The following is a 20,067-nucleotide window of genomic DNA, read 5'->3' on the forward strand; positions in this document are numbered from 1 at the left end:
CTTTCAGAAAGTACAAAGACTAGGGGACACTCAAGGAAGTTACATGGTACTACTTTTAAAATAAATCACTTATGGAGTTTTTGGATCATGGAGTGCCATGTTGGAGATTTAGAACCTAACATTCAGGAGAGATTGCAGAAAAAGGAGAAATTAGACCTTACCTGCTAATTTGCTTTCCTTTAATCCCTCCGGACCGGCCCAGGATTGGACTGATGGGTTGTGCTCGCCTACCAGCAGGTGGAGACTGAGAAAAAACTCTGACTCTAGATAGCCAATAAGAGCCCTGGTCATGTGACCTTAACCTCAGTATTTGAATAACAAAGCAGAAAGGAAAGATCAGACCTATCTTCTGTGCCATGAGGAATATAAGCAGCCAGAAAGCACTAGCAAACAAAACGTGCTTATCATACGGCGGAGCCGTGATCTTGGGCTCACCAACAACTCATTGTAGAGCTGAGGTATGGCCAACTATGTACAGATTTATGAGCATATAAATATACGAATTTATTTCACTGTGAAAAGATATAAACAGGAAAACTTGCAGAATATTTAAGATATAGCCTTGTAACTTGTAGAACCTTTAAGCATTTTCTTAAGACTGTCTAACTCACAGAAATCGCTCTGTAGACGACAGTTCAAAATCTGTACACAGTAAAGTGGAATATATATATTCTGAAAGATACCACGGGAGGGGCCTGGGCCGGTCCGGAGGGATTAAAGGAAAGCAAATTAGCAGGTAAGGTCTAATTTCTCCTTCCTTAGCATCCCTCCAGACCGGCCCAGGATTGGACTGATGGGACGTAACAAAGCAGTAGTCCTAAGGGAGGGACCCCCGCAAACCAGCGGTGAGCACTCTTGATGCGAAGATGGCCTCCTGACGACACTGAACATCCAGCCTGTAATGCTTAGAGAATGAATGAAGAGAGGACCATGTCGCCGCCTTACAGATTTCCGCTGGCGGAACCAAGGAGCACTCTGCCCACGAGGCTGCCTGTCCTCGAGTAGAATGAGCTTTAACCGTCTCCGGAACTGGTCTGCCTGATAAAAGGTAAGCAGACGCTATCATCTCCTTAATCCAGCGAGACAAAGTTGCCTTAGAAGCTGACAACCCTTTGCGGTGACCCGCAAAAAGAAGAAAGAGACGGTCCGAGCGACGGAAGTCTTCAGTAACCGCGAGATACCTTTTAAGGACTCTCTTAACGTCCAGAGTACGCAAGTTCCGCTGCTCCTGTGTTCCTGAGGCCGATCCCAGTACCGGGAGAAAAACCGACTGGGAGAGATGAAAACGAGATAGCACCTTAGGCAAAAAGGAAGGAACTGGCCGAAGGACCACGCGCTCTTTAGAGAATTCCAGGAATGGAGATCTACAGGAAAAAGCTTGCAACTCTGAGACCCTCCGAGCAGATGCAATAGCCACCAAGAACAGTGCCTTAAGCGTTAAATCCTTCAAAGAACAAGCTTGTAAAGGCTCAAAAGGAGGTTTTGTTAGAGTCGTGAGAACCAGATTGAGATCCCAAGATGGAAACACCGCCCTGACCGGAGGACGAAGAAGACTTACCCCCTTCAAAAAACGGACCACATCGGGAAGGCTGGCGACAGACTTACCCCGAATGCGACCTCTGAAACAGGAGAGAGCTGCCGCCTGCACTTTGAGTGAAGAAAGAGAAAGTCCTTTATCAAAACCTCGCTGCAGAAAATCTAACATCTGAGCCACGGACGCCCGGAAAGGGACAACGCCCGCCTCTGCACACCAAGCCTCAAAAATTCTCCAAGTACGAATATAGCTCAGAGAGGTGGAACGCCGACGAGAACGAAGCATGGTGGAAATCACAGGTGCTGAGAAACCCCTCTTAGCTAACCGGGCTCGTTCAAGAGCCAAGCCGTAAGACAAAATCGAGCCGGATCTGGATGTGGTACTGGTCCTTGCACCAGCAAGTCCTTGTGCACGGGAAGCTGAAGAGGAACCACTGCCGACAGACGTTGGAGATCCGCGTACCAAGGACGCCGAGGCCAGTCTGGAGCCACCAAAATCACTGGCCCCTCGTGTTCCTCGATCCTCTGTAGGAGACGACCTATTAGAGGCCATGGCGGAAACGCATAAAGAAGACCGGAGGGCCACTGCTGTAACAGAGCATCTACCCCTGCCGCTCTGACATCCCTGCGACGACTGAAGAACCGAGGGACCTTGGAGTTGAGCCCTGAGGCGAACAGATCCAGAACTGGAGTGCCCCAGCGTTGCACTATGCAGTGAAAGGCCTGATCGCTGAGAGCCCACTCCCCGGGATCGAGAGTGTGTCGACTGAGAAAGTCTGCCCGCACATTGTCGACCCCCGCTACATGCGAGGCTGATATGGCGGAGAGGTGAACCTCCGCCCACGCGAGAAGACTCTCCGCTTCTCGATACAAGAGACGACACCTCGTTCCTCCCTGGCGGTTGATGTAGGCCACTGCCGAGGCATTGTCTGAGAGAACTCGTACCGCCTTGCCTACTAGGAGATGACCAAAGTGCTGCAGGGCTAACCGAATCGCCCTGGTCTCCAAGAAATTGATGGATTGAGCTGCTTCCAGCGGGGACCACAGCCCCTGGGTCCACTTGTCCAGGCAGTGAGCTCCCCAGCCCCGGAGACTGGCATCTGTTGTTAATGGTATCCACCGAGGAGACTCCAACGGCATTCCTGCCGAGAGATTCTTCATCCGTAGCCACCAGCAAAGAGAGCTGCGTTCTGGATGACGGAGTAACAACTTCATCGTGAGAGGATGTCGCTGAGAAGACCACCGGGAGAGCAGGGACCACTGAAGAGACCTCATGTGCAATCTGGCCCAGGGCACTACCTCTATTGTTGCTGCCATCGAACTGAGAACCTGCAGATAATCCCGAGCCGACGGGGTTTTCTGATGAAGTAATCCCAGAACCTGAGACCTGAGCTTCAAGACTCTTCCTTGCGGGAGGAAAACTCGACCCTTCTCTGTATCGAAGGTGACTCCCAAATACTCTACCAACTGAGAGGGAACCAACCGGCTCTTGGCCAGATTCACTACCCAACCTAGGGACTGCAAGAAAGCTACCACTCGCTGAGTGACCTGACAACTCTCCTGATAAGACTTCGCTCTGATCAACCAGTCGTCTAAGTAAGGATGAACGAGGATTCCCTCTTTCCTGAGAGCCGCTGCCACCACTACCATAACCTTGGTAAACGTGCATGGAGCCGTCGCGAGACCAAAGGGCAGAGCTCGAAACTGGTAATGCTTTCCTAGGATGGCAAAGCGCAAGAACTGGTGGTGAGCCGGACATATCGGGATATGCAAATAAGCCTCTGTGAGATCTAATGCTGTTAAATACTCTCCTTGGCGAACTGCCACTATGACGGAGCGAAGAGTCTCCATACGAAAGCTTGTGACCTTGAGCGCCCGATTGACAGCCTTGAGATCTAAAATTGGCCGAAAAGCATCTTCTTTCTTTGGGACCACAAAATAAATTGAATAGCGACCCCGCTTCTGCTCCGAGGGAGGAACTGGATAAATTGCTTGAAGATCTAAGAGCCTCTGCAGAGTCTCCCGAACCGCCCGCGCTTTGCAGCGAGAGCGACAGGGGGACTCCAGAAAGGCTTCTGAAATAGGCCTTGCGAACTCTAAGGCATAACCGTCTCGAACAACGTCCAAGACCCACTGATCCGAAGTAATGTGGACCCACCTCTGATAGAACTGTGAAAGACGAGCTCCCACAGGGACCAGTGGAGAGTCCTTCGCACCTTCATTGGGAAGCACGAGACGGGGAGCGAAAATTCGCGGAAGAAAATCTACCTGCTCTTCGGTAACCCCGAAAGGACTGAGTTCTGTTAAAAAATCGAGACCTCTGTGTCTGAGGACCCCTATCAGATAGAAATCTACGGAAAGGACGAATACCACGACGACCAAACAAAGCACCCCGACTAGGCAGCCGAGGCCTATCTTCCGGGAGACGAGGAACTTTAGCGTCACCTAGAGACTGCACCAACTTATCCAATTCCTCTCCAAACAAGAAAGAGCCCCGAAAAGGGAATCTACTTAACTTAGATTTAGAGGCTGCATCCGCCGACCACCCTTTCAACCAGAGGGAGCGACGTGCAGCGACCCCCAAGGCCAAGGACTTAGAAGATGCCCTCAACAGATCATATAGGGCATCGGCTAAAAAGGCAGAGCCCGTCTCAATCTTGGCCACTTCTACATCAATAGCACCTAGATCATCAGAAGATCTATCCAAAACTCTTTCCGCCCAACGAAAACAAGCTCTGGCCACCAGATGGCCGCCTGCACTGCCAGAGAAGAAACATGAAAACTATTCTTTAGAAGAGTGTCTAGCCTCCTATCCTGAGCATCCTGCAGAGCAGTCCCTCCATCCACAGGGACCGTATTGCGCTTAGTAACCGCCGAGACCACGGCATCCACCACGGGAAGCTTAAGCAGAGCTCCATCCGCCTCCGGGACAGGATAAAGCCGATTCATAGATTTGGAGAAACGAAAAACAGCATCCGGGGCCTCCCATTGTGCCTTAATAACCTCCCAAATATCCTGATGCATAGGGAAAGTTTTAGAGGAAGACCTAGATCCCTTTATCAAAACATCAATTTTCCTCACCTCTGAGACAGGGAGCGGATCCTCAAAATGCAACGTTGAGGCTACCATGGAAATAAGTTCCTGCAAGTCCTCCTTGTGGAACACTCTAGCCACCGAGGGATCCTCCCCCTGTGGCAAGGGCACTGAGTCTGAATCCAAGGAGGGAAAATCCTCCCAAGAAGGATCTGCTAGGTCCTGCAGACCCTCTTCTTCCTCTAAAAGGGGCATATCCAGATCCTGGTGAGAAAAAACATCCAACTGTGAGTCCCAATCCCTAGGTCTCTTGGGAGGGAGAACAGAGCTAACAGGATCCCCTGGCGCTGCTGCTCCTGCCTTGTCCTTCTGCATAAGAAAAGCGCGGTACATCTGCAGCACAAACTCAGGAGGAAATCCCCCTGCCTGAGTGCCTGCAGCCTGCACCATCGCCCCTGATTCTGGATTCCCTAAGGCCCCTGAAGTGCGGGAAAGAGACTGACCCCCCGAAGGAGAAACCGGAGGAGGAACCAAAATGGCCGCCGTTCGCGCCAAACTTCCAGCACCACCCCCCGATACCGCGCCTGAGGCCTCCGCACTCAGCGGCAAAGATAACGAGGGAGAAGGAAGAACCGCCGCACTGGCCCCCGAAACCGACGAAGGGACGGAGGAATCATGCGCTGTGCAGTACTTACAAGCGCCGGAGGAATTAACTCCCCGACGCTGACATACAGAACATCGTTTCAACTTTTCCGACATATTGAAGACACGAGCACGCGCGTGCACGCGCCGGCGCGGTTCGCGCGGGAGCCTTTTTTTTTTTTTTTTTTTTTAATGCTCCCCAAGAAAAAATAGCGATAGCTTCAGCAAAATAAACAGAAATAAATTCTGGCCCCAATCAATAGACTGCAAGTTCTACTTAGGCTGGCTGTCTGTCTTAGAGCTCTTTTCTCTTTTTTTTTTTTTAACAGCTGCCTCAAACAAAGCTCAATGCTCGTTAGGTCAGAGGGGAAAAAAGATTCCTCTTTTAAATTACACTGGCTGCCTCTCCCAAAGGCGAACACCTTTCCTCAGAAAGGGTGGCCCTTCCCTCTTATTTTTTTATTTTATTTATTTTATTTTATTTTTTTAATAATTATCACTGCACAGGAGGGAGATGGGGAGGAAGGGGGGAGGGACTCGGGACACCCGAGTGTAACACCCCAGAGGCTACAAATAATGATAAAAATCTGGGAAAAGCCTCTAATCAATACTTCTCAGGCACAGAAAAGAAGATACACAGAAAAGAAACCTATATATTAGAGAAGAGACTAATGGGCTCGCTTCCTACCTGCTGGGAGACTGAGAAAATACTGAGGCTAAGGTCACATGACCAGGGCTCTTATTGGCTATCTAGAGTCAGAGTTTTTTCTGTCTCCACCTACTGGTAGGCGAGCACAACCCATCAGTCCAATCCTGGGCCGGTCCGGAGGGATGCTAAGGAAAAGTGAGGTTATGCTAAGGGGGGAAATGGGACTTGATATACCGCCTTTCTGATGTTTTTGCAACTACATTCAAAGCGGTATACATATATTCAGGTACTTATTTTGTACCTGGGGCAATGGAGGGTTAAGTGACTTGCCCAGAGTCACAAGGAGCTGCAGTGGGAATCGAACTCAGTTCCCCAGGATCAAAGTCCACTGCACTAACCACTAGGCTACTCCTCTACTCTAAGGATGTGTATGGGAAGCATGAGTGAAGATTGAGAGTTTTGCATTTGGCTACAGTGTTTGTTGTTTTTCTTTAGACAGTCGCACTGACCATGGACCCTGAAGCAGGACATGAAACTCTGGCCATAGTCGGCCGTGGATGGAACCAAGACTGTGCCACTGCAAAGAAAAGTTACAGGTTACTGATTATCTTACAGAACCATTAAAATACTTTGATTAGGACATATTAAAGTACTATCAAGAAACGGTGGAGGTTTTGATGCCGGTGATGCGAGTGAGTACTCCGTAAAGTGAATGACAGTTGAACTGTGAAGATCGGAGTTACTTCACGATACTTGAGGCTTTTCCTCCATGTCTTTATGACTATAAGTCAAAAGTATCACACTGTTATAAGAATAAAGGATTCTAGTAAATGACTACTTTTAAAATCAACAGGAGGAAATATTTTTTCACTCAACAAATAGTTAAGCTCTGGAACTTGTTGCCAGAGGATGTGGTATCAGCGGTTAGTGTATCTGGGTTTAAAAAAGGTTTGGATAAGTTCCTGGAGCAAATGTCCATAGTCTGCTACCAAGATAGACATGGGGAAAGCCACTGCTTGTCTCTGGGATCAGTAGAATTAATCTTGCTACTACTTAGGATTTTGTCATGTACTTGTGACCAGAATTGGCCACTGTTGGAAGCAGGATACTGGCTAGATGGACCATTGGTCTGACCCAGGCCCAGATGCACTAAACCTAACAAACCAGCAACGTGGTTTTTATACCAGTTCTAGCTGATTTAGCGAGCAAGGAGTAAAACGAGACATCCACAAAAGGGTTCTCCAAGATCTTTTCCTATCACGGTAGCAGCTAACAAAAACGGAATGCAAAGTTATTATAATAAGTAATTACTATACAAATGTGCATGCAAAGCTATGCACAAATGTTTTCCGACCTGATGTATAGAAGCAACCCCTACCTTTACCGTTGAAAATTTAACAGGCAGTCTGCAGCTGTCGGTTCTGACAGTTCTTGCTAGTACTCCACAAGGGTCCTCTTGTGCAGAAGACATGAGAGCAAAGTGCTTTTGTCAGCAAAGGGTGCAACACATTATTGTAAGAGCCCAGCGATCCATGCCTACAGCACACCTGGATAGAAAAGAAAGGGGAGGAGGGAGAGAGAATGAGAGAGCAGAAAAGTCTTTTCCCTACAGCCGGCTGCCCTTCCTATAGGCTATGCATGAGCAGTCTCAGCAGCCCCGAGCACACACACACACACAAAAAAAAGCTATACCTTGCGACGGAGGTGGGGAGATTTCAGGATCTACCGCCCCCTCCCCCCCAGGCAAGATACTGTAGGCTTGGAAGGAGTGTGCAGGCTCCCGGCATCAGCAGACTGGTAGTTTTTGAAAAAAATAAAAATAAAAAGCTACACCGGCTGTCATACATGCAGCTTGTATGTGTGTATGAGAGCCATCTGAAGCATGCACAGAGCAGCCAAGCTTAGCGACTGGCTGTTCTGCACATGCTCAGCTCACCACCTGGCTGCCCCCATATCGCATGCAAATGAGCTGGGTCACAAAAGCAATGAGTGGCTCATTTGCATGTGATTCTCTTTGGGAATCCCTCTGTATTTTCAAATTGGCAATGTTTACCAATTTGGAAATACAGATGGATTCTTAAAGGAGACCTTTGTGCATCTGGGCCCCTGTATATTATGGCTATTTCTATGTTCTTATCTGTCCACAGGATGGCAGTGCAGATCCACAAAAGAGGAAAAACATGGGTATAATACCCCAGCAGAGAACATCCAGACAGATTAACATCCTAAATTCTATAGACCAGTTTTTTTCATTAATGGGGTGGGGGGGTTAAATGTCACAGAATAAACACAACACCTTAGCATGGTGATTGTACCTCAGAATAATGAATGTGGAAACCCTACAACTTAGCTGTAGGCTAAACTGTCAAACTTAAGATACACAAGTGATAACATTAGATTTTGCTTTAGCAACAAACAAACCAAAATGACACTCAGTATATGAAGGCTTATTCCCTCAATTTTTTTATGCCATATAGCTGTGGAGCTTTCTTTCCCCACCAAATTGTGTTCTTTCATCTTCCTTTCTCCATAATGCAACTGTCATAGAGACAGTTGTTGCTAGGGGAGCCCACAGACTATAACGCCTTCCTAGACTGGTGTGAAGAAACCTGCTTCTGTTGGCCTGAGGAGCAAAAGCCAGATCTAGGAGCAAGACTGGTTGAGTAAGCTTAGGGGGAGTTACTATAACTAAGGCCCCACACGGAATCAAGGGCAACTTAAGAGTTTCAGAATTCTAGTTACCTCTGAAACAGATGTCAGACCCTGGCTGGCCTGGTGGTTCAGTAGAAGTGCTATGGGCTGCCACATGGAGGACCTAGATTTGATTCTTGGGTCACACCTATTCCTTAGCCTAACGGTTAGAACAGCAGGCTGAGAACCAGGGAGGCTGGTTCAAATCTTACCACAGCTCCTTGTGATCTTGAGCAATTCACTTAACCCTCCGTTGCCTCAGGTACAAACTTAGATTGTAAGCCCTCTGGGGACAGGAGAATACCTGCTGAGTTAAATCCAAAACCCCTTCCCCCTCCCTGTGAAAGCCAGTTCCAGGGATACTGAAACCATAGCCATAGCATCAATGATGACACTATTAGCCAGACTTAGGATGAGCAGGCTCCAGAGGAGGTCACAGTGTGTGGCTCCAGCTCAAAGACTGTAATTACTAGACTCAACAGGAGTGGAGGGAGGAGAGTTATAATTATGAATGAAAGCATGTAGGTCAAATTCTGATTAAGCCAGAAGCACAAAGGAGTAGGATGAAACTGCCAGGGTGAAAAATACAATAAACATTTTAAAATTACATATCCAACCTAATCACATTTTTACAAGTATGGAAAGGGAGAGAGACATCTCACCCACTCTTTTGGTTGTTCCTCAACTCCGAAGTAAGAAACTGTGAATTGTATTTCAAAGATTCAAATGCACACAAATAATTTTATGTTTGACTGCTGCTTGTACATACTATTTTCATATTTGTATTTGTGGTTAATATGTTAATTTTATGTTAAGAATGATTTTATTGTGTATGTTCTTTTGGAAACAAGCTAGAATCATGAGACAGAGCGGCTACAAAATTTTTTAAATAAATAAAATAATCTAAAGCCGTCATCTCTCTCACCACAAACTATTTTTTTTTGTAATTATCTTTATTAGAACCACATAATGGCAAGAACAATAATATCTGTAAAAGGAGATATACAGCATGGTAATTTTTGAAGTTTCATCCCCCCCACCACCCTCTTCCCACCCCCCATACATTCACTTCAAGAGATCAGACCACACATGTTGTTTCTTCATGGCAGTCTAATCTGCAAATAGTAACAAAACAGAACCTTAGCATCTACATTAGTCAATACTTCAAGTTATAGATTCAACAGATAGCTATGAGGACGGCATGACCCCACACTGGGGACCAAACTTGTTGAAAAGACTTCCAGGCTCTAGGAGATCACTGGCTAGCATTCAGTCTCTCCATCTTCATTAAATTGAAAAGTTCATTCCTTCAAGCAGTAACCGATGGTGTTGTAGCACGTCTCCAACACATCAAGATAGCCTTTCTGTCTAAAGAAAATGCCTTATGCAGCAGATTAGGCCTCGATCTCAGATCAAAGGAAACAAAGTTCAAGAACAATTGAATGTCCACCCAGAGAGGGCAGGTGTCTACCTATTGTTGAAGGTAGGTCTGCACCCGCATCCAGAAAGGTCTTATTAAGAAGCAGGTTCAGAACATATGCACTAATGTAGCCGACTCAGTTCTACAACTCTGGCACTCTGCTGCTGCAGCAATTTGAGTCAAAAAGGCCCAATGAGGGGAAATGTACAAACGGAGCCAAAACTTATATTGTTGTTCTTGAAAAGCTGATGAACGTGAAAGACGCTTCAAGTGTTTCATGAGCAACCACAGCTGATCACTCATAGCTCGTTCTTCCATCAATAAAGTCCTGTTCCAAACATTTGCCAAAGCATCACAATCAAAGGCAGGAGCCAGATTTTGTAAACTGATCTGATAAAGGGACAAACTTACTTTAGAAGTTCGGGATATGAGCAAAGTTTCAGAAAGTAAGTCTAGAGCACCTTCATTTAAGGTAGACGCATCCAGCACACGTACATAGTGGCGCACCTGATTGAAAGTGAGCCAGTCACCAGATTGCAGACCCCCCACCCCCTGAAGCTGTTTCAAAGGACTTCATAGATCGTGCATCCGCCACCAGGTCACGAACATTTTAAATATAACTTGGTCCCGTCAGGATCCAAGTCTTTATTACCCCAGACAGGGAGCAATATGGTGGAGGACGAGGGAAGTTTCAGCTGCTTACAAATCCATTTCCAACATTGGCACATAGCTTTTAGAATAGGGTGTGCTGCAGTAGTAATCAGTCACGTAGGGTGTGCGGTATGAAGATAGTACAATAGGTGTATTGGCGCAAGCAACTGCTGTTCCAGTTCAATAGGGGTAAAGTGAGCTGCTCCTTTTATCCAGTCCACTAGATGTCTCACAATGCAAGCCACATTATAATGTCTCAAATCATGCAATTTTAAGCCCCCCTTCTCAAAAGGAAGAAAGAGTTGAGATAAAGAGACTCTAGGCCTTTTGTTATGTCAGAGAAATTTGTTAAGACTCTTCTGAAAGAGAGCCATATCCTGGTTAGTAAGGTAAATGGGAAAGGTCTGTAAGACATAGAGCCATTGCGGCAATGACACCATTTTGTATAAGGCTATTGGGCCTATGAGGGACAATGGCAATGGTGCCCTCACCACAAACTTTTAAATAGCAGGTTCCTCCACACAGATTTACACAATTTGGATTGTTTCACCTTGATTTTCTCTTTGTATTGTTACAGATGATGGTACCCATAAATTCAGATTTAAACTTTTAAAAGTAAAGCCTTGGAGATCACGTGATGCAGTGAGAGCAACGGCTGTGAAATAGTTGTGCTCCGGGGCCCCCGCTCTTTCCTCTCAATTTAACGGGAATTGGATCTCGCTGAGCAGCAGGGAGACGCTCGAAATCAGCGTACAAATAGTGGATGGACCAGTTCTTGGTCTCGATGCCGGCAGGAACTGCAAGAAAGAACTCTAAAATTGAAAAAGGGAGAACCGCGACGCCTGACGCAGAACCCAAAATGGCGACTGCAATAGCGGGACCAAATACTGAGTTCACGGAACAACAAGTAGCCCAAATAGCCAAGGCAGTGGGTTTGGCTTTGGAACCGCGATTTGAGGCATTAGCGGACAAAATGAGCAAGTGGGACGCTGTAATAGCGGAATTAACAAAGCGCACGCTGGAAGTGGAAAACCGCGTGTCTGTTGCAGAAGATGCATGGAATACCGCCGAACCAAAGCTGAAAGATATGGCGCTTCAATTACAGCAACAAAATGACAAGATTGAAGAATTGGAAAACAGAGCCCGTCGTTCTAACTTACGGATAGTGGGCTTTCCTGAATCTGTTGCAGAAAGAAATCTGGGACCGATACTGGAAGCGTGGCTGAAGCAAGAATTCGCTTTGTCAGACAGCAACGGGGCACTGTGCCTTGAGCGGGCACACAGGATCGGCAGATTACAAGCTGACAAGACCAGGCCCCGAGTGGCTATTGTGAAAATACATAACTATTTACATAAGGAGGAAATCCTAAGAGGCTATAAAGCGAAGCGAGAGACTTTGAAATATGATGACAACAGGATTCTGATTTTCCCGGACTATTCGGCCGGAGTTCAGGAACGCAGAAAGCGGTTTCACCCTTTATGTTCTAAGTTGGCAGACAAGAAGATTCGTTTTATGCTGAGCTACCCGGCAGTCCTGAAAATACAGCGAGATGGCAAATGGAATACTTTTGACTCTGTGGCAATGGCCTCAGAGTTTGTGAATCAGGACATTGGGGAAAAGAGGGAGACCACCTGAGGACAAGCTGGGGTTAGAAATCAGATGTAAAGCTGGTGATCGTGGAAGAGAAGAGCTGATTTACTGATCTTGTAAAGTTCAAAATGAGGTCATGTTTACTGATGATGTGTTAAGTAACAGATGATGTTTTGCTGATGTTGAAAGTAAAGGGGGGGAGCGGGGGTCCTAGCATGTATGTGATTTCTGGGATGGGTATAGGCTCATCACAAGCACGGGTTTGTTATAAGGGGCAAGGGCAAAGGGTGAGAGGGGGGGGAAGATGGATAAGATGGGATGGGGGGGGGAGGGAAGACTTGGGTCAGAGGGGGGCGGGTAGGACGGGTAGGGAGGGAGCGGGGAGCAATGCAATGTATCTAGGCTATAAATGTATGCAAGTGGGAAAGTTAAGGTGCTGGCATGGCGGTGGTTTAAGATTCAAGAGGCTGGGGGGAGGGCTGGGCTCCCGGACTCGAAGTATATACATAAACATGATTCATAGGTGGGCTGTTAGACAATTGTCTCTTCCTCATGTAAGATAATATCCTGGAATGTGGGGGGGATCTCCTCCCCGATAAAGCGAAAGAAAATTCTGGCACATTTGAACCGGTTGCAGGCAGACATCGCCTGTCTTCAAGAAACTAGACTATCTGATGAGGAACATAAAAAGTTGGAGAGGTCGTGGGTGGGGCAGATAGAATGGGCCTCTTCAGGAGCGCGCAGAGGGGGAGTGGCAATACTGTTTAGGAAGTCCTTGGTTTGTTCAGTTGAGAGGGTCATGGCTGATGATGGGGGAAGATACCTGCTGGTGAAGCTCTGTTTACAGGGTAGGGAGGTATATTTGCTATCTCTTTATGGACCCACTCCATGGGAGCCGGGGTTCTTCCCTAACCTTCTCAAAAACCTAATACCATTTCAAGGAAAGACTTTCATAATTGCGGGTGATATGAATGCTTTGTTGGACCCTGCCCTGGATAGCACGGGGAGTAGAGCACAAGGGACTTTGAATGCAGGGGGGGTAGGGACTTTGTTGACTTTTGTCACATCCTTAGGGGTAATTGACACTTGGAGGTCACTGCATCCGGAAGAGAGGGATTTTACCCATAGATCAAGGGCACATGGCTCTTGGGCACGTTTAGACCACGTGTTTGTCTCAGCCAGTCTTTTCTCAGAGATCTCGGAGGCACAGATAGAACAGGTGGTGATCTCGGATCATGCGCCGATATGGGTAGCGCTGGAGGCTCCAGGGGACAGTCATTACATAAGGCGCTGGCGATTCCCAAATTATTTAGTCAAAGACCAGGAGTTTCTTAAGTATTTGCAGGGGAAGTGGGAGGAGTTCTCCCTTCACAATGAGCAGCACAGGGAGGATCCAGGGCTGTTTTGGTGTACAGCAAAGGCAGTTCTGAGAGGGGACATTATCCAGTACACAGCCACGAGACGTAAAAAAGTTGCGGCTAACATTATAAATCTAACTGGGCGGTTGCGACGGGCCAAGCGTGCATTATTAGAAGCCCCTTCTCGGGTTAATAAAGAAAACTATCTGTCCTTGCAGATAACTCTCAATTCATTGATTCATGAACAGACCAAAAGACAGATGGTTTTTCAGAGGTATAGGTACTTCAGGCATGGAGACCGCCAGGGAGGACTCCTGGCCCGTATGGTAAAATCGTGGAAGGGTAATGGGACAATAGGAGCTCTAAAAGATGCAAAGGGGCGAGTAACAAATCGCACAGAGGGAATTTTGCGGATATTTAAAGAATATTTTCAGGATTTGTACGCGACCAGGAGCCCTCCGAATAAAGAAGAGGTGGTAGCTTTTCTGGAAAGGGCAGGGATGGGAAAGTTTACTCCGGAGGTTCAGGAGGTTTTGGCTGGTCCCTTCCAACCTAAGGAATTGCAGACGGCAATAAAGGGGTTGAAACTAAATTCTTCCCCCGGGATTGATGGCTTTTCGGGAGAATTTTATAAAACTATGCAGCTTCCAGTGTTGAGGTCTTTGTTGGAGTATTATAATGCAGTGCTTGACTCTGGAACGTTCCCGCCACACGAAAACACAGCCCTAATAGTTATGCTCCTTAAACCGGGTAAACCATCAGAAGATCCTGAATCGTACCGGCCCATCTCACTGATAAATGTGGACATTAAGCTTTTATCCAAAATGATGGCGAATAGATTGATTGGTTATCTCCCAGGAGTGGTGAGTACAGCGCAGGTGGGGTTTGTCCCGAAGAGACACTCGGTGCTACACGTTCGCAGAATTTTATTGGCAATGGCCAAGAGTGTCTCTGGGGGGAATCCAGCAGTGTTGATCAGTTTGGACGCCTCTAAGGCTTTCGATAATGTGGGGTGGGAATATCTTTTTTACTTACTGCAGTGGATGGAAGTGCCGGAAGGGTTTTGGAAGGCCATAAAGACATTATACACTGGAATAGGAGCACACATTGCAGTAAATGGGGGTAGATCGGACTGGTTTCCCATATGCAGGGGAACTAGACAGGGGTGCCCCCCTTGTCCCCTATATTGTTTGACCTTTTTCTAGAGCCCTTAATCAGAGTATTGAACAGCTCCGTGGAGGTGGTGGGGGTGGACATTGGCTCTGAAATAGTTAAAACGCTGGCATATGCGGATGACATTGTGATGATGTTGTCGAATCCGCAGGTTTCCTTGCGGAAGGCTCTGTCTAAAATAAAAGACTTTGGCAGGATCTCCGGCTTCTCCTTAAATTTACAAAAGTCTTGTGCAATGGCCCTAGACGAGACAGTACAACTTGAGTGGAGGGGGGAATTCCCTCTGCGATGGGTGGATAGAGAATTGAAATATTTAGGTGTCCTTCTCCCCAGAGATTTAAAACGGCTTTACTCAGGCAATGCTAAACCGATGATTGAGATGACAAAGCGGAAACTGGCACTTTGGGAGGGACTGCCACTATCATTGTGGGGGCGAATAGCGCTTTTTAACATGTTGATTGCCCCCAAGTGGCTATATTTATTTCAACAGTTACCAATATGTTTGAAGGGAACAGATGAAAAGAGAGTGAATCGCCTTCTTCAACGATATCTTTGGCGGGGGAAAAGGCCTAGGCTCCCGATGTCCACTCTTACATCGCCTAGGGATTGCGGTGGGATGGGCCTGACCAGTTTAAAGACCTTATCGGTGGCATGTGAAATGCGGCACATTAATGACTGGTTCCGGGGTACCTCTGAATTTTCAGTGACACAGGCGGAGGTAAGGTGGTTCCCGGGGTGGCATTTTAGTAGTCTCTTGCATGGGGGGAAAGGGATGCCTCCACACGCACTAGCACACCATCCTCTGTTACCAGCTATGAGAGCTACTTGGAGATGGATTTGTAGAAGACACCAGTTTTCGGGTAAGAGCACGCCATGGTTGGCCATTTGTGATAATCCAGCCTTCCCGCCAGGTCAGGGGGGAGGAGTGTTCCTACGCTGGGCAAGGAAGGGGTTAATATACTTATCTCATGTGCTCACGGAGGAGGGGAAGTTAAAGGCCCTTTCAGAATTAACGAAGGTATTGGGGGAGGAGACAAGTCATCATTTTGCGTATTTTCAATTACATCATTACATTTCCTCCCTCTGCTGGACGGACCTAACTGAAGACGTCCAAGAAGTGCTAGCAGAAATGTATTCCTTGGGGGCGCAGATGTCTGTGCCACTCCGGTTTCATCTTCAGCAATTGAGAGAGACATCATCTGAGATAGATTATGCACGCTTGGTCCGTAGCTGGAGGGAGGACTTGAATTGTGAGGTGACAGAAGATTTATGTAAATCTCTTATAAAACAGTTATACTCTATGAGGATCTCGATTCCACAGAGGGAACGTATGTATAAAATCCTGTTACGAATGTATATACCCCCCAGGAGAGCTTCTAAGATGATAGCGAACTGTGATGGTTCTTGCCCCAAATGTGGAATCGCCAATGCCTCTTTGGGTCATATGTTTTGGCGCTGTGCACGAGTGCAACAGTTTTGGGGAGGGCTCTTGCAGGCGATAGACAGTCAGTGGGGATGTACAATGTTGAAAGACCCCTTAATAATCTTTTTCAAAAATACCTACACGTCTACGCCGCCAGCAGGATTTAAAAGATATATACAAATGGCTGTTTATTTTGGGCTTACATCCATTCTAAAATTCTGGACATCAGAAACGGGACCCTCTCTAACATTTTGGAGAGCTCAGATGATTGCCCAAATGAGAACAGATAGATGCCAGGTTAAATCATGGGATAGTGTACCTGGGCAGCAATTTCGAATGCAATGGGAACCTCTATGGCTGACTTTGCCCTCACGGGGGAGAAGCTTCATATTGAATTTTTGACTACACTTAGATCATTATGAGAGAGGGGTAGGATGAATCTCGCTGTGTCAGATGGGTATAGAATGAGGACCACACCACATTGAGAGACTACTTGCATTAAGCTCAGAACTTATTGAAGGGTCAGGAAGGGAGGGGAAGGTGGGCGGGGAGGGTTTAAGGGTTCATATGCTGACCGCTCAGATGCCAGAGCAAACACCACAGAGGCGACTTGCAGCCGAAGGGTCATAAGAGTGTAGACCCTGGGCAGCTTTGCATAATGAATGGCATATTAGTTTCTGCCATTAAGAAGCTTGTTGTACAGTGGATATTAAGAGGTTAGACACTGGGACGCCGGTATTTGGGTCCTATGGGAGAAATCGATTAGTTGAATGCTGGCAATGTTGAAGAGTTATAAGAAACATGTCTGTTAAAGGTATCTGAGGGCATGGAAAGGGTGGGGGGTTGGGACATAAAATGTAAAATGCACGAGAATACTGTTCTGTGTTAGATATAATATCTATGTGGTTTGATTTGTGATTATGTACAAGTTCTAAGTTGCTCAATAAACAGATTCAAACATAAAAGTAAAGCCTTTGTGTCCTTCCTTGACTGGAAAGTGAGTGTGAGTGTTACTTGGAAAGTCCAGAACCCTGCTCAAACTCAGCTGATCAGTATCACAACAAAGGGAGGTTAGATAGAACTTCCCTTACCTATACTCTCTTAGGACCTCTTTTACAATGCCGTGCAATTCCTGTACAGTAAATGAGAGGAAGCCCATTCAATTCCTATGAACTTCCTCTCATTTGCCACATGGGAATCGCTAGCACAGCTTTGTAAGAGGCCCTTAATTGCTGCTAGTGTGATTTACACTTAGAACCATTCACCCAAAGCAAACAACTGTTTATTGTATCGATAATCAAATTGGGAGCTCTCTGGATAACAGAGCTTGTAGTCATGTGATTCATCCTGAACACTTCCATGTACATTGACATCACATATAAAGGTTCAATTTCATTATAAGTTTGGCTAAACAAATGTGTTACAATGCCTGCCCTCTCTCAGTATAATACTCAAATCGCTACAGCAAAATGAGTTCTCCTTCCTAGGATACTAATGTAGAGCCAGTAATATTATTCACATAGAAAAGAGGTTTCTTATTTGGCTATACAAAATACCCTATTTTCCATATTTTCAGACACGATTAGAGCATTTCAGTAGAAGGACTTTGAAAATGCTAAGTTACTGAAAAGGAAGTAATTTCCTAGGTATAGTTCAAAAACCTTCTGATTTGTGAATCACCACGGTAATTGTCTTTAATGTCAAGATACTCCTGCCCAATTCTAACAAATAGGTTCTGAGACAAAAGAAGACAATTATGTGTAATTTCTTACAAATCAGCACAACCAGACTGTGACATCTGCCCTCAAAACTCTCTGGCCAACTATCAATGGGTCTTTCTTGGGCCTGTAACCAATGCATTGATCATTTCATTATTGAGAGAGATGTATCAGCAAAAGTGTAATAAATCAAGAGGCAGCTAAAACAAGCAAGCCTCTGAAGTTCCACGTTTATGTTGTTATTCCCCCAAAAGACATCATTGTTCAGTATTCAAAAACGTATTAAATCACTGGAGTCAAAAATCATAGGAGACACCAGTGGTATTGGCACACATGATGTATGAACATGGCATAATGAAAAGTGGATTCTGGAATAGAGGTTTTTATAAACAAAAGGCAGACATGGAGGCATATTTTCAAAGCACTTTGGGAGGCTAAGTTCCATAGGTTTCTATGGAACTTTGGGAGGCTAAGTGCTTTGAAAATGAGCTTGATGGTCACAAAAATAAAAGGTATGCCCCTAATAGTTAAGGAAGTAGGAAATATAGTAAATATATATTAAGAAGAGGAGCAGAAGGTAGGGAATGACACGGGGACAAAGTTTGTCCCCATCCCCACCCTTGCAAACTCAAAACTCCATCCTCACCCCATCCCCACAACAGTACAAAATCTTATTCATACAAAAAGCAAAAAGCAAGTGATTGTCTTTTACTGGAAATGATGGAACTAGTGCTGTGGAGTTTGAGTTCACAGAGATGGGATGGACAAAGTTTGCAGGGACAGGGTGCGGATGGGGGTGAAAGCATACGAGAACGGGGTAGGGATTGGGTCAAATTTTGTCCCTGTGTGATTCTCTAGCAGAAGGCTGCTCCTTATAGCCTTATGCAAGTCACTCAACCCTCCATTGCTTTAGGTTAAACAGTAGGCAGGCTCTTGTAGCAATGCCAGACCAGGTCATATCCTCTCCCCCTATACTGGGCAGTAGCAACAAAGTGGTGCCTCACACTGTACAGGAGAAGGCAATGGTCTGCAGGAGTTAGTTTAACTCAAGAAAAAACCCACACACTTGGATCTTAAAATGTAGATAGCCAAACTTCCAGTGGGTTCAGAAAGCTCTGCTGTTGATTTTGTAAAAGATTTTAAAATTGATTATTAAAAATTGTGGAGAATGTAAACAAAGGCAAAATGAAAGAGTAACTATCAAAAGGAAGGGCCAAAGGTACAGGAGAATCCACTAAAAAGAAGAAAGCAGGAACAAATATAGAAGAGGTCAGTAAAAAAAACACATCCTCGGTGTCTTGGAGTGTTCAGCAACCATTAGACAGCAAGGGGGGGAAATGCTGGATAACAGGATAGAGGGAGTAAATTAATATAACTAAGACCTGGTGGGCATTGGTGTCAGTCTCCAGGATGCGAAATACGCCTGAAACGTTGTGGGAATAGATGTACACCTCCCCCAGCTTGGACGTGACATGGATGAGTCCTGGTGGCACGCACGGGTGCCAACAATCTCTAGACTGAAAGGGGTCAATATGGCTGAGTTGTTGTGGGCATAGGGGACAGGGCTCTAGGCTGGAGACGGTGAATATGGCAGAGTCTTGGTGGTCATACCAGCCAGTCTTTAGGCTGGAGGGGATAAGTATAGAAGAATCTGGTACACGGACCCAGGTTATCACAATTGGGCCCAATAATTACCTGATATCCGGGAGAACTTAAACGACTGGCGGGCCCAAAAAGCCACTACCATCTGCAGAACCGAGCCACCACGAACCGACTACGATCGCGACCCTTAGACACACAGCGTCCCGCAGCAGCAGCTCTACTGCCCGGCCTGGCCGCCTTTCCGGATGCTGACAACGGGGCGGAGCCAGGAGGCATGACCAGGAAGCATCACCAGCCAGAAAGGACAAGGAGGCTTGCCGAGTGCCGAGGGAAGCTGAGGCCGGGCTCGAGAGAGGCCGCGCCCCTGGGTCGAGTGATTGCAAGAGAAACCGAGCCAAAGGCCGACGGATTTCGAGTTCAGGCACGAATAGAACAGAGACAGGCTAAGATCACGTCTAAAGCTGCCAGAGGCCAGGTCCGAGCAAATCCGAGAGAAACCGTGGTCACGCGGGGGAGATTTGGAGCTCAGGCCCGAGTTGATCCGAGACAGACCGAGATCAGGCCTAAACCAGCCAGAGGACAG

General features: G+C 46.5%; 1 protein-coding gene across 2 annotated transcripts in view; it reads right to left on the reverse strand.

Moving 5' to 3' along the window:
* The window catches only part of TICAM1 (toll like receptor adaptor molecule 1), a 34,900-nt gene extending 15,247 nt beyond the window's left edge, over positions 1-19,653 (reverse strand). The window contains exons 1-2 of one of the 2 annotated variants that reach the window (XM_030217918.1): positions 19,578-19,653; positions 7,236-7,404 (exon numbers count right to left, since the gene is read on the reverse strand). The gene's annotated coding sequence lies outside the window, so the exon portion shown is untranslated. The remainder of the gene's footprint in view (positions 1-7,235; positions 7,405-19,577) is intronic. The other variant, XM_030217919.1, reaches the window with a different exon arrangement.
* Between the last annotated feature and the right edge of the window lie 414 nt (positions 19,654-20,067).

The sequence above is a fragment of the Microcaecilia unicolor genome, chromosome 11, assembly GCF_901765095.1.
Source record: "Microcaecilia unicolor chromosome 11, aMicUni1.1, whole genome shotgun sequence".
NCBI classification, from domain to species: domain Eukaryota; kingdom Metazoa; phylum Chordata; class Amphibia; order Gymnophiona; family Siphonopidae; genus Microcaecilia; species Microcaecilia unicolor.